The following is a 13,931-nucleotide window of genomic DNA, read 5'->3' on the forward strand; positions in this document are numbered from 1 at the left end:
GAGATACCATAAGATTTTAGTTTTAGGAGTAGTTTGTCGTGTATCACTGAATCAAAGGCTTTACAGAAGTCTATGTAGATTGTGTCTATTGCTTTGCCCTAATCGAGTTGTGTAGTCCATATGTTTTTGTAGTGTAAGAGTTGCAGATTACAGGATAGTTTTTTTCTGAAACCAAATTGTTTATTGGAGAGTAGGTTGTTTGTCTCTAAGTGGAGGATGATGGATTGGTTAATAATTGATTCCATGACTTTACAGGTGACGCAGCATAAGGAGATTGGTCTGTAATTTTCAACTAGGCTTGGGTCTCCCTTTTTGAAGATGGGGATGACTGTGGCTTGTGACCATAGGTTAGGCAAGGAGCTGGTCCTGAAAGATTTTTCAAAGATTATGCTTAGAGGTTCTGCTATGGCAGTGGATAGCTTTTTTAAGAAGTAGGCACATATTCCGTCTGGTCCAAGATAGAGATGGTTTTAGATTGCGTAGTGCTTTTTCAACATTGTCTTCTGTAAAATCGATATGTATTAGATCATTGTAGTTTTCTGTGGTTCGGCTAGGAAATACTGGGCATGATCCATTGCTGTTTACAAATACTGAGCCAAAAAATGTGTTAAAGATGTTGGCTTTAATGGTGTCGTGGTTACAGTCTTTACCATTGGGTCCTATCGGGTGGGATGGACCTTGAATCTTTTAATTTGTTGTTTACAAAATTGTAAAAAGCGCGGGTGGAATTGGTGCGTAGTTTCAAGTATCTATTAGCCCCGTAAGGAATTACAGCTGCGCATTAGGCTCTGTCTGGTTTTTGTGTTACTAAAACTTTTGGTATGTTTTTGGACTGTCTGTCCAATAGGATCTGAAGGGCTTCTAAAAGGTGTCATTGGGCTTCTAATGGGAATTTATAGCAAGCAATATCTGATAAATTGTGTTTAATTACAATTAAATCTCAGATAACCATCCAATACTTTGTCCCACTTACTTTCAGTATACAGTCAAGATTTGAACAAAAATGAATGATTTGTTAGCAGAAGGCTTCCAGACCTTTCATAATAGCACAAAGGGATATTTTCCTTTTAAAATCTTGTAATAGTTGTATGGTTTTGTTTAGGAAACCTTAAAAGATATTAACACCCCCCCCCCCATATACAGTAGTTATGCTTTTAGTTTATATTCCCCTTGCAGAATTTGTACTATTTAGTAAGTAAATGTGAGTGATCAGTGAAACCACAGTGTGATTCAAATTAAACTAATAGGCATTGTAGAATAGTACTGCCATTAAACTTAAGAGTAGTTGTTTGATATCAGGTTGTGCAGGGAATAGTACAGACAGTATTAAAACTTTAAAATGTTAGCTTATGCAAACAAAGTGGGAAGCAAAGCCTAAAGCAAGTTTGAAAGTGTACCTGCCTTGCCTGCACAACCTGATAGGTTGCTTGGGAGGAGGGGAAGGAGGTAACCTACAGTATGAGAATTCCTGATTTATAATCTCAGAACATTTTTCAGATTGATTTCCTTTGTAGTTTTTAAAATTTGGGAAAGAAATACAGATTTACTACCACAATTGAGCCCAAAATTTCCATTGCTAAGCAAGACAGTTGTTAAATGAGCTGTGCCCCATTTTTTGCCACAGTTGTTAACTGAATCACGGCAGTTGTTAAGCAAATCATGTACTTGTTAAATAAATCTAGCTTTCCCCATTGACTTCATTTGTTTGAAGCCAGCTAAGATGGTAATAAATGGTGATCACATGACCCTGGGACAGTGCAACTTTCATAAATACATGTTAATTGTCAACAGCATTTTAATCACATGATCATAGAGATGCTGCAACGGTCATGTGAAAAGCAGTCATAAGTCCTTTTTTTCAGTGCCATTGTAACTTCGAATGGGCACTAAATGAATAGTTGAAAGTAGAGGAATACCTGTGAACATATCACTTATTTGGAAATTTCTAAAGTATCTGTTGCTCTGTGGACCTTTTAGAAATAATATGAAGGCTCAGACACAGGGACGATGATTATTCTTCTCTACTCCTCTTGTTAAATTACTAATGCTGAAATGCAACAGTTTAAAATAGTTTTATTAGGCTATCTTGTGGGTGGCTTAAAAGTAACCAGAAAGACTTAAAAATAACCAGAATCTTTTGCCCCCTCAGAAATTATGTTTATCCATTTTGAAAATGAGTTGAATGAAAATTAGGTATATATTCATTTACACACAACACAAGCATGAATAGAAAATGGAAAGTAAGGAAATAAACATTTTGTCCTTGATTTCATTGAAACAAAACATACAAACTGATAGAAAAAGAATTAGACATCACCTTTAATTAATACCTAACGTTGGATAATTATAAATGATTTTGTCTGTGGAGAGTTAAATTATTTTATGTACATCTATAATATTGATGGGCAATCTGCATTCTAGCATTTTCTTGATTGGCAAATTTAAATTTCCATTTTGAATTTATTGGCAGGTTAGACATCAAATAGGCATGAAGAATATTGTAACTCTTAGAAATACCCTTCAGTTTAAAATTCCCTTCCTTAATCCAACTATCAATGCAGCTATATATGTAATAATTATATTAATTAATCTATACTCTATTAATCTATTAATGTATTCTGCATTTGTATAAACACTCAAGGTGCCTTACAATAGCAATAGCACTTATATACCCCTTCACAGTGCTTTACAGTTCTCTGTAAGCGGTTTACAGAGTCAGCATATTGCCCCCAAGAAATAATTGCAAAATAGTAATAAAGTATAACAAAATTATCTGTTATTAAGTTCAATTAAAAGGGAGGAGGTATAGAATTACTATAAAGGTGAAGATTTTTATTTCCAACTCTGGTGGGCGCTGCTCATCTCGGTTTCTTAGCCAAGGGAGCCAGCATTGTCTGAAGACACTTCTGTGGTCGTGACCAGCACCATTATACACTGAGGCACACAGAACACTGTTACCTTCTCACCGAAGTGGTACCTATTTATCTACTCCAATTTGCATGTTTTCAAACTTCTAGATGGGCAGGAGCTGGGGAAGTAACAGGAGCTCACCCATTGCACGGCCCTTGGTTCTTGAACCCGGGCTGTCAGCTTTCTAGCTGACAAGCTCAGCATTTTTAACTGCTGAGCCACTGTATAAATATATAAACTGGCAGCAAACCCCTCTCCTTCCTAGCACTGATAGTGTTACCTAGTTTGGGTAATGTCTGCAAGAAAACAACCAAGCTCAGAGAGCATCAAGGATTCCTCATTTCAATCCTAAACTACAGTTATTCTCCTTTAAAGATTCAATATTTGGGAAAACTTTACTGTGACATGACTTTATTGAAAACATCCTATTCACCATTTTAATTAGAAAAAGTAATAGAAGAACTAGATTAATCAGCCCTCTTAAGAGTAAGTTGAGTCAAATGTTCTAATAAGTGAGATCACAATTAGATATGAGTTTGATGGTTCATCAACATAAAGAGCAAACATTTTGATTGTCATCATTGGACATCATTTGCTGTTCATGTCATAAATTTGTAAAAGCAAATCATGTACTGATCAAAAGGTGCTTTTGTAGAACTGAGACAGAAGTGTTGATTTTTTTTCTATAAAGTTTATACAGACATCAATCCCAACAAAAAACTCTAGGAGGCTCACAAAAGTATAAGAAGATAAAAGCACAAAGTAAAAGATAAGACATAAAAAAATAAAAGCAGAATTACGGTCTAACCAAAATCTCTAGTTATCACATGATCAAATGAGCCTGGCTCAATTAACATCCTGTGGGAAAAGCTAGCGAGGCTTTCTGGAAGGCTAACCAGAGACAGAGCCATTCAGATTTCAGGGGGTTGCTACTCCACAGGAAGGCATTGCGTAAGAGAAGACATGATTCTTAGGTCCTGCTAGATGACATTGTTTAATAGAAGACCTTAAGAATGTCCATGCCATTGGATATTAGTGGGAGCCAGTACAACATGTGAAGAAGTAGTATTGCGGTTAAGCTAGATCAATTGCAGTTATTGGATATTCTTTAAAGCAGGCAATGGCTATATGAGGCTGGAAAAGGTTGCCAAGCCCATTATCAAAACCTTTGGCTTGAGTTCACCATCAGTTAGGTATTGTACAAATGAGGAAAATGCAACCCCCTTATTAATTTTCTCATTCACAAAACCACTAATGTAATAGTGGCCAAGGATTTTTCAGCTACTCCTGCATACAGTATTTTGATATCAGGGTTTATGATTCCGCTATTAAGAAAACACTGAACAAGAATACCATTCAGAGAAGTTGAAGCTTAAATTTATGTGAGTCATTGAGCATGACTGCAGTCTTGAGCACACAAATATACAATAGAATTGCTGAAACAGAAGAAATGTAAGCCCTGATTTTAATTGAGGCATGGGTCACTTCAAGCAAGTAGCTTATGAAAGGGAGCCTGAAATAATGAGTTCAAGCAATTCTGTAAGAGTAATAGGTAAAATATTTTTGAATTGATTTGTAGGATTGAACCAATAGGTAAAAGTTGATGTCACTATTGCTAAAGAAGTTGCCATTAATTTCTAAATCTGAAGATTCACATATTTTTTATGAGCAAAGAAGTGACTGTTGGGTCAATGTATCCAAAAATGTCATCTAGTCATTTTCTACCAATGAGATTGTAAACTGTACCTGTTGAAATGATTAAAAAAACTATGCATTTTGTCTAATAATTGATACATGTTAAGGCAATTTTCATTTTTGAAAGATGTTTCCTACATTGCATTGTTTTCTTCTGAAAAAAGAAGAATTTGGGGAATAACCTAATTATGAGGTGAAGGGAAATTCTTGCCTTTCTTTTTAACAGTGCTGTTTCTTGATCTGAATTCTTCCTCCATTGTATGTGTACGTGTGTCTGTACATATATATGTGTGTGTATATGTACGTATACACACACACACACACACTCATATGTCTTTCTTCAGGAAGGGAGAATGCAGCGGCATTATATCACATTAATTTATGTTTAGGATGGTATTCCTGGTTACAATGAAAGATATCTAGAAAGCTCCTCCTTTTTAATAAAAAGGCTCACTTATATTCTCTCAAGAAGAGCTTTATAACTTTTTATTAATCCTATTTAACAACTTACTGTCCTTTTTCTCTCACAGTTATACTGGCAGTAATATAGAGGATGCACTATATTAATCGCTGTTTATGCTGAATACTAGGATATTAATCAAAATCTTAGTGCTTTTGAGTTTAGTAGTCAGTATTAGGGTTGGTGTTTTTTTTAAATGGGAGAAAATAAGGATGAAATTTTCTCATCTGCAAAATGGAAATAAAAAATGTCTATGTAAAATATTCGATAATAAGTGTAAAGATAGTCATGAATGGCATCCCATCTAGAGTTGCAGTTGGAGACATACGCAACTGTGGACCATACTTGGCACCTGATGAAATCCATCAGCTGATACTAGTCTCCTTTGGCAGATTTAGAAAGCTTTTACTGCTTTGATCTACCTATATCCTCATTGTGTTTCTGCTCTGCTGGAGCCTGTAATACTTGAAAAAGAAACAAATGTTGTCAAATAGGGTCTCAGGCTGCATACTGAAGATCAAGTTTTGAAAAGACTTTGCAACTCTTTTGCTTTAGAATTGGGACAGACCAAAGCTAGCCAGTTTTAAAATCTCACATAACTTTCCTCAGTCAAATTCAATATTTTAACCTTTTCCTAATAATAGTGTTAATAGTGTGGTTCTTACATTGTTAACTATGTATATAGTTTATATTCAGTTGGAGTATTAACTAGATTTGAATTATGATTGTAATTCCTTCACTGAAAGGAGATTTAAAAGAAGGAAAATAACTCTTGACTGCTTTGACCTGTAGTACATAACTAATTTGTGCATTAAAAAAAATAAACACTGTTTGAACAGCTACTTTTATTTTGAACTTGTGAAAAAAAGACCTGCAGATAGAGAACAAATTAAAAAATCAAATAATTTCTAACTTTATTCTCTTTTCAGGCTGTTGTCACAAAAGCCAAAGTGGATTTCTCTGGTGTCCTGTGCCTGCCCCCTTCCGTCATTGCTGGAAATGGGCTGGACGGAGGAGGGGTTGGCGAGAATGAAGATGAAACACTCTCAGTGTCTCTTTTGGCTGCACCAAGCCCACAGAGTGAAGCTGTTGCCAATGAACTGCAAGAACTTTCCTTGCAGCCCGAGCTGACTGTAGGCCTCCATCCTGGCCGGAACCCAAATCTTCCTCCTCTTAGTGAGAGGAAGAATGGTAAGTGAAACAATAAGGCCTGCCATAATGAATGTTTTTGCACAGTAGTTTTTAATTTCTCAGTAGATATATGGACATCTCCATTTCATCAGGTGTAATGTAACCTATCCTAATGTATCTGCATCTGTATTAAGTTAAGAAAGGTTATGTTCATTGGTGTTAGGAGATCAAAACTGAATAAAGCTTTTACATAGGAACATTATCCTGTATCTCTACTGTATTCTATATAAATATAGAATATTTATACTCGTTTGTTATTGATTACATAGAAAAACTGAGTAGCAGACCATTAGTTAGAAATAGTTGCATTTATGATTTTATTTATGTTTAACTAACCATAGAATACAATGTGGTTTCTCTGGATGGGCTTCATGTCCTGTGTGCACTTAAAACTTGTGGAATATAACCTGTGATTCACAGCAAAGTAGCCTTCAAGATGTTACTAAAATACAAATCTCTTTTCTCAAAAGAAATAAGAAACTGCTGTACAAATTAGTACTACCGTATGCACAAAGATTTTATACAGGATCAGGAAAGCTGAGGCTCAGAATGAACAAAGACTTACAACAAATGTCAAAAATAATTAAAAAAAAGGTTTATTCAACTTGTGTGAAACAAGAAAAAAGTAAAGGAAAGGATTGATCCACTAATAGATGATGATGGGCAGCATGGAGAAAGTGGAACTGCTTAAGTCATTCTTTGTATCTGTCTTTAGGAAAAACAGTGTAAACTATCAAAGCAGTCTTGTGAAAGACATATTAATCAAGTCAAAATAGGCAAGAAAATGGTAATACAACATTTGTCTACTCCAGATGAATTCAGATCACCAGGATCTGATAAATTACATCTCAGAGTTCTGAAGGAGCTGGCATATGTGATCTTAGAACTACTGAACCATGTCTTTCAAAGATCCTGGAGCACTGGGACTAGCTAGTTAGAGGACTAGCAAAGAGAAGTATGCAACGGAGTACATCAGGGTTCTGTATTAGTAATCTTCAATATCTTCATAAACAATTTAGATGAGGGGTTAAAAGGGGAACTCATCAAAAATGTAAATGACACAAACTGTGCAAATGATACCAAGGGAATAGACAACACTCCAGAAGGATCTTGACAGACTTGAATACTGGGACCTATCCAACAAAATGTAATTCTGTGGTGAGAAAAGGTTCAACACTTGGGCAAGAAAAACCAAATGCATAGGTATAAAATACATGGTTCCTGACTCAATATCAGTAACTATGAGAGGGATCAAGGAGTCCTAGTAGACAATCATTTAAATAGTTGCCAGCAGTGTTTTGCAGCTGCCAAGAAAGTCAGTGTAGTCCTAGGCTGCATCAACATAGGGCTAGTATCAAGATCACATGAAGTGTTAGTGCTGCTTTGATAAAACCACACTTGGATGTGTCCAGTTTTGGTCACTATGATACAAGCAAGTTTTTGAGACTTTAGAAAGAATACAGAAAAGAGAAACAAAGATGTATTGGAGATAGGAAGCTAAAACATGAAGAATGATTGCAGGAACTGGATATGTTTAGTCTAAAAAGAGAAGGACTAGAGGTGACATGATAGCAGTCTTCCAATATTTTAGGGGCTATCGCAGAGAAGAGGGGGTCAATCTGTTTTTCAAGCACTTGAGGGCAAGACAAGAAATAACAGGTGGAAACTTATCAAGGAGAGATCCAACTGATCTAACAACTAAGGAAAAATTTCCAGACAGAATAATTAATCAGTGGACCACGTTACCTTCAGAAGCTGTGGGTGCTTCATCGCTGGAAGTTTTTGAGAAGAGATTGGATAGTCATTTGTCCAGAAAAGTATAAACTCTCCTGCTTCAGAAGAGAGTTGAACTATAAGACCTCCAAGGTCCCTTCCAACTGTGTTATTCTGTTATTCTCTGTTCAGATTTTCAAGGAAGTAAGACTTCTATCCAAATAATTGTGTGCCTTTTCTTTTGTGGGTTTCTTCTCTGACTTTATCTAACCTATATAGCATTCGAGTATTTTAATAATCATATTTTATGGAGAAAGTAATGAGTTCCTATTGTATGTGATTTTTGTTATACTTGTATTTTACCAATTCAATATAATTTATTTTGCAATATTAAATATGGTGAAGATAAGCCTGATATTAGCTCTTGAGTGTAGTTAGCTTTTTGTACTGCACTTGGAAGCTTTTAACAATCACTAAAGAAAATAAAGTTTCTTGTTTGTTTATGTATCTCCCTAGATGAGTTACCAAGTAATTTTATGGACAATAATGTAATTGAGAGAGCCAATTTGGTATAGTAGTTAAGGTTCACCAGGCTAGAAACTAGGAAACCAAAAGTCAATGCTAACTTAAATCCCCCCCCCCAAAAAAAATTTATTGGAAGTTTAATATTTACAAAAAATGTTATAAATTAAGCTGTGGAAAAACTATTTTCCACATTTATGTATTGGTATTCAGAATAAGTAAAGTAGGGGCGGGCTTCAAAAATTTTAGCAAGGGGTTCTCTGCCTGGCTGCTGGGTGGGGGTTGCCATGGTGGGTGTGGCCTAGTCTGCCTCCTGCACCATGGTGGCTGGGGGGGTTTGCCCTCCCCGGGCTCCAGAGGCTTTCCTTGAGCTTCTGGGAAGGTGAAAACAGCCTCACTGGGCTCCAGAGGCTCTCTGGAAGCTGGAACCGGGCCTATTTCTGGCTTTCCTGAACTTCTGGGGGGCCCGTTTTTCACCCTCCCTGAGCCCCCGTGTGCTCCCTGCACTTACCTGCATCTAAAATGGGCCGTGTGAGGACTCCTGGGAGAAGTGGGATGGGCAGGGGCCATCCAGGAGTGGGATTTGGGGGTTCTCCAAACTGTGCAGAATCTTAGCTAGGGGCTCTCCCGAACCCCTGCGAACCCCCAGCAGTCCACCCCGAGGTAAAGGAACAGTCTAACTTTTTTATGTGTCCCACAATTAAAATTCTTTTTTTAATTAAATATATTTCTATTGCAGCTGCATGGCTATTCTTCAGTCTTTCACAAATATGAATTCAGATACATTTGTAATATTGTTATTCTATCTCAATCACCCCCTATTTTATTTTAAAAGTTATTGTTTACCTGGTGAATACTTTTACTCAACTACAATATCATATGCCTCAGTTTAAATGGAAAGAAAGAATCTTATTTCTGATTATATATATTCAGCTTACTAATAATTTAAAATATACTTCATCAACTAAAATGTATTATAAATTCTTATATTACTGTTGTTTGGAATAATAGATTCTTATATCTACTATTGTTTTGTATATATTAAACCCACACACATACTATTTACGGACTTGAGAAAGGGTTTTAATTCTCAACAACAACTATAGTAATGCAATGGATATGTTAATAAACTTTGAATTAAAAAAATAGAATTGAATATTCATTCAAATGTTATGCCTGTGTGCAGTATTAGTTGTGGAACAACATATACTTTTTTGAAGGTGAAAGCTACAGTGTGTAATCACTATAATAAAACATGTAATCTAGGTATACATTAGCAATATTTTGTGACTTTTATATTAGCATACAGTTATTATGGAAATAGATGTATAATACTTTTTCACAAGCAGTAGTATTTATATATTAGATGTGATGATTTTCCTTTTCATTTCCAATGTTGATGTAAATAATTGATAGTGCTATTGAGGTTAAGTACACTGTTTACATTCTTTTGATATTATCAAATTAACTCTGGAGAATAGCTTTTTTCTAAATGTTTGTTTTTTCTGTTTAAAATTTTGTTCTGTTTTTTCTAAAATACTGTTTTTTTTGTTTAAAATTTTGTTCTGGAGGATATTTAATTAAATCATAACATTATTTTAAATTTTAGTGTATTTGAAAGAACCCTTTTGTTATGGAGTTGGCTGAAATGGAAAAAATTGACTATTTTGATTAAAGAAAAGAATATAAATGCTTTTGTTTCCACATGGAGACTGCTTCTGAAATTTATGCTTGAAGTGCAAAAGAATGAAACTTTGATTTTGGGTTTTACCAGTTAGACTGATCCTTATAGAAATGGCTAGTTTATAATATTATGAAAAAACAAAGCTGTGATTTGATGTTAAGACCTTATTTTACTGCAACAGAGGGAGTCGGAAGTTAATGCTTTTTTTTCTTAATCCTTCCTCACTTTTTCTTCTCCTTCCTCCCCATTATTTTTCTCCATTTTCTTTTGTTTTTTGTATCTTATTTTATCTTATAATTCAATACAAATGTTAAAACAGAAGAAAGAGCCCTTTTGTTAAGCCAGAAAATAAGTTGGTGATGATTTAAAAATACAAATAAATATTGTAATGGAATAGACCACACCTAATTTTTTACATTGGAGAATGAAGAAAATGGACTTGGAACAATAGGAAGGAGTCATTAAAATATTGTCTGATTTTTGTTGCTACTGAAGTTTTGTTCTGTTTTCAGCTTAAGGCACAGACTGCTGAGTTACAACTGAGTTCATTGTATGTCCTGAGTGGCTCAGAACAGGTTACCTCTTGGTAGACTATAAATGTGTGTATATTTTAGAAGTAGTTTAGAATAATACACAAATAAAATCTTAGGCATGCACATATGAGGTCTGAAATTTCATAATAGTTTTTTGCACTTCATTGATAGCTTGTTTTTTTCATTTAAATTTCAATCACTTTGACATACTGTAAAAAAGAGATACCTACTATCAATTACCTAACCTACCCAAAATTTATGACAATCAAACTCTGAAATTATCTAATTTAATCCAAATAACTTTATCTGAAAATTGAAGATTTTTAATTATTCTTTACATAGGTGTCTTCCAGTAATATTAGCTATTACCCTTAAATTTACCCTGAAGCATGATTAAACTTGGACTCCAAATGTTTTGATTTCAGTACATCTTGTTTATTTATGTGAGATTACTTTTTATGATGATTGCTGCTGTTTTATGCAGATCAGCAAGATTAACATAGTTTTCTAACTAGCTGTTTACTTTTTTATTCTGTTAATGGAATAGAAAAATGAAAAAAACTAAAAATATTATAAATATATGGGCTACATATATACATATATACATATTTGTGTGTGTGTATGAATGAGTAAAGCCTTACAAATAGTTTCAATAAAAATGACTATTTCATTGTAATCATCTGCATTTAGCCTGTATTTATTAGAAACTCTTTCATTATTTTAAATTTTTTAAATCTTGCCTTTATTCCTTTATAAGTAACTCAAGGCAATGAACATACATAAATACTCCTTACTCCTCATTTTCCCTGTAACAACTAGCCTGTGAGGTGTGTCGGGCTGAGAGAGAGTGATTAGCCGAAGGTCACTCAGCTATTTTTCATACCTATGGTGGGACGAACTCACAATTTCCTGGTTTCTAGCCTTGTACCTTAATTATTGCAAGTAACATGAATTCACTGAATGCTGAAGGAATAATTTTTGACAATAAAAGGGGCACAAAAATCCAGTTCCCATTAACTATTACCTCATTTCTGTGAGAGAAATGATTTACTGAAGCTACTCTAAGGAGAGACGTCATTTCCTTTTGTATCATTCTTTTTAGTGCAGGTAAGGCAGTATTAAAGGTCGCATAAAGGTCACGTTGTGAAGGATAACTATTTCATTGTGATTAATGTATTCTATATTTTTTATTATATTTAATTAAATTATATTCTATTATAATTTTATAATATTCTATAGCGGACCCTGCACTTGTGGGAATATGCTAGGAAGAAGAAGAAGAATGTATTCTACATTGAGCCTATTGAAAAATTCAGTGCATATTTTTCCTTCATGGTCTGGACTGCTATGACAGTTCTTTTGAGAGAAATATTAAACTGTTATGTTTCTTGTCATGTAGTGACAAGCAGTTGGAACAGTTTGAAAGTTTTGTATATATACCATTAATATTTTAGATTTCTATGAAGAAATAATATTTTGGAAGAATTTGGGGTGAGGTTATGTGATCAACTGCTCATATTAGATCAGTGGCTCCCAACCGTTTGGGGCCAGGGAGTGGTTCCATGAACAATTTTTTTCGAGTACCAGAAGGGGTATGGTTTCGTGCGCTGCCTGCATTCCACAGATGGGGCTACGCTTGTTTGTGTGGCCCAGTTTCTGGCATAATGTGGACTGCTGCTGGTCCATAAATTGGGGGGTTGGGGATCCCTACTTCGCTTTATTCAAATCTTAAGTATGATAAAGCCCACCATAACATGATTCCTAATAGTTAATTTTCCTGAATTATACAATTCCCTTGTGTTGTTTAAAACTTTCCTGTGTTTATAATTTCATTGATAAATAATTCAGTTAATTTTGATAGTTTAATTTGGCATACTTATACATGTTTTATATATTAGTGAGTAGCTGGCAGCAACTGGTTTCTAATATTGTAGGCTAGATTTCTAATTAATACTTAAAAAAACCCTCACTTTTTTACTCACAACTTTTGCTGTCATTTACAATCAATCATCATATAATGTTTTTGCTTTTTGTCCCCAGCACATCTTTAGTTAACTGAAGCAGTAATCTCATCTACCCCAAGGCCTCCAAAGCTCTGATTATTATCAATTTTGGTCTGATTTTGATTATTTCACATTCCTGGCAATTTGACTCTCTGGGTCACACATCAAATCAGGTTGGCTGGAACTTGCAGTAGCTTGTTCATCTGCCTGGACATATCAACTAAGCAGTTTTTATTGTGAAGAAAAATACATTTGGGAGAAACTCAGTTTAAAGAAATGTGTGGAATTTTAGTCTTGGGTAATGGAGAGTTTCCTTTCAACTAGTCACTTTATAGCACTCTTATCAAATATGGCAGAGAAATTCTGCATATGTTCTTGAGATGGCTATATTGGCAGTCCTCACTTACCAACTACCTTGTTCAGCAACCATTCAGAGTTATAATGGTTCTGAAAAAATAACTGCATTTGCAACCAATGCCTGCATTTACAAATTTTGCAGTGTCTCAGTCACATGATTGCGATTACAGCCAGTGCGTGTCATGTGCCTGACCATTTGTTCTTCTCCCCACCCTTGCAGAGCAGACAGATTAGAGAGGAAGGGATTACAAGTGAGCAAGTAGGTACACATTACAGTAATGTGCTGGCACTGGTAGCTATGAATGGGATACCCAAACAGTCCAATGCACAATGTGCCTGCATTGATTTTTTATTTTTATTTGATGTTTTGTAATTCTTTCCTCTCTGCAAAGAGAGAGAAGAGAAAAACCAAGCCATTTGTATAGGCAATGTCTCCTGTGCCTGACCCATTTCCTCCTTCCCCGTTGTCACCTTGCTTGCTTTATATTTGTTCAGTTTCATTTTGCATGTAGCCACATAAAAGGAAACTAACTGCTGGATATTCATTGATTACCTGTGAAATGTCAAAAGCTTCATTGTTTCAAATACTACTAGTTACCTCACTGTACTACATGTCAGTAATCAGATGATCTTGTTTAGGCCTGGAAGTTAAGCAAGGTTGGCCCTAGTTATTAGTAGGATATCATACTACTTGGGAATAATAATTTAGATTGTTAAATTAAAATAATTGTATTCAAAAGCAGTGGCACTTTTTTTTGGTCCATGAAAATTTCATGAGTAAATGCATTAAGTTTTTAAGTGTTGAGTTTAGCTTGAAAGTTTGAACCATTGTTTTAATCACTGTTTCTTAAAGTACAATAACA

The 13,931-nt window shown here is 34.9% G+C and overlaps 1 protein-coding gene across 4 annotated transcripts in view; it reads left to right on the forward strand.

Moving 5' to 3' along the window:
* Positions 1–13,931, forward strand: part of MRTFA (myocardin related transcription factor A) — a 78,712-nt gene that overhangs the window by 9,109 nt on the left and 55,672 nt on the right. For all 4 annotated transcript variants that reach the window (XM_026694826.2, XM_026694825.2, XM_087968284.1 and 1 more), the window contains one exon: positions 5,995–6,256. The gene's annotated coding sequence lies outside the window, so the exon portion shown is untranslated. The remainder of the gene's footprint in view (positions 1–5,994; positions 6,257–13,931) is intronic.

The sequence above is a fragment of the Notechis scutatus genome, chromosome 6 (genome assembly GCF_049901735.1).
Source record: "Notechis scutatus isolate UNSWTSFEM ecotype Mainland chromosome 6, rNotScu1.2, whole genome shotgun sequence".
Lineage (NCBI taxonomy): Eukaryota > Metazoa > Chordata > Lepidosauria > Squamata > Elapidae > Notechis > Notechis scutatus.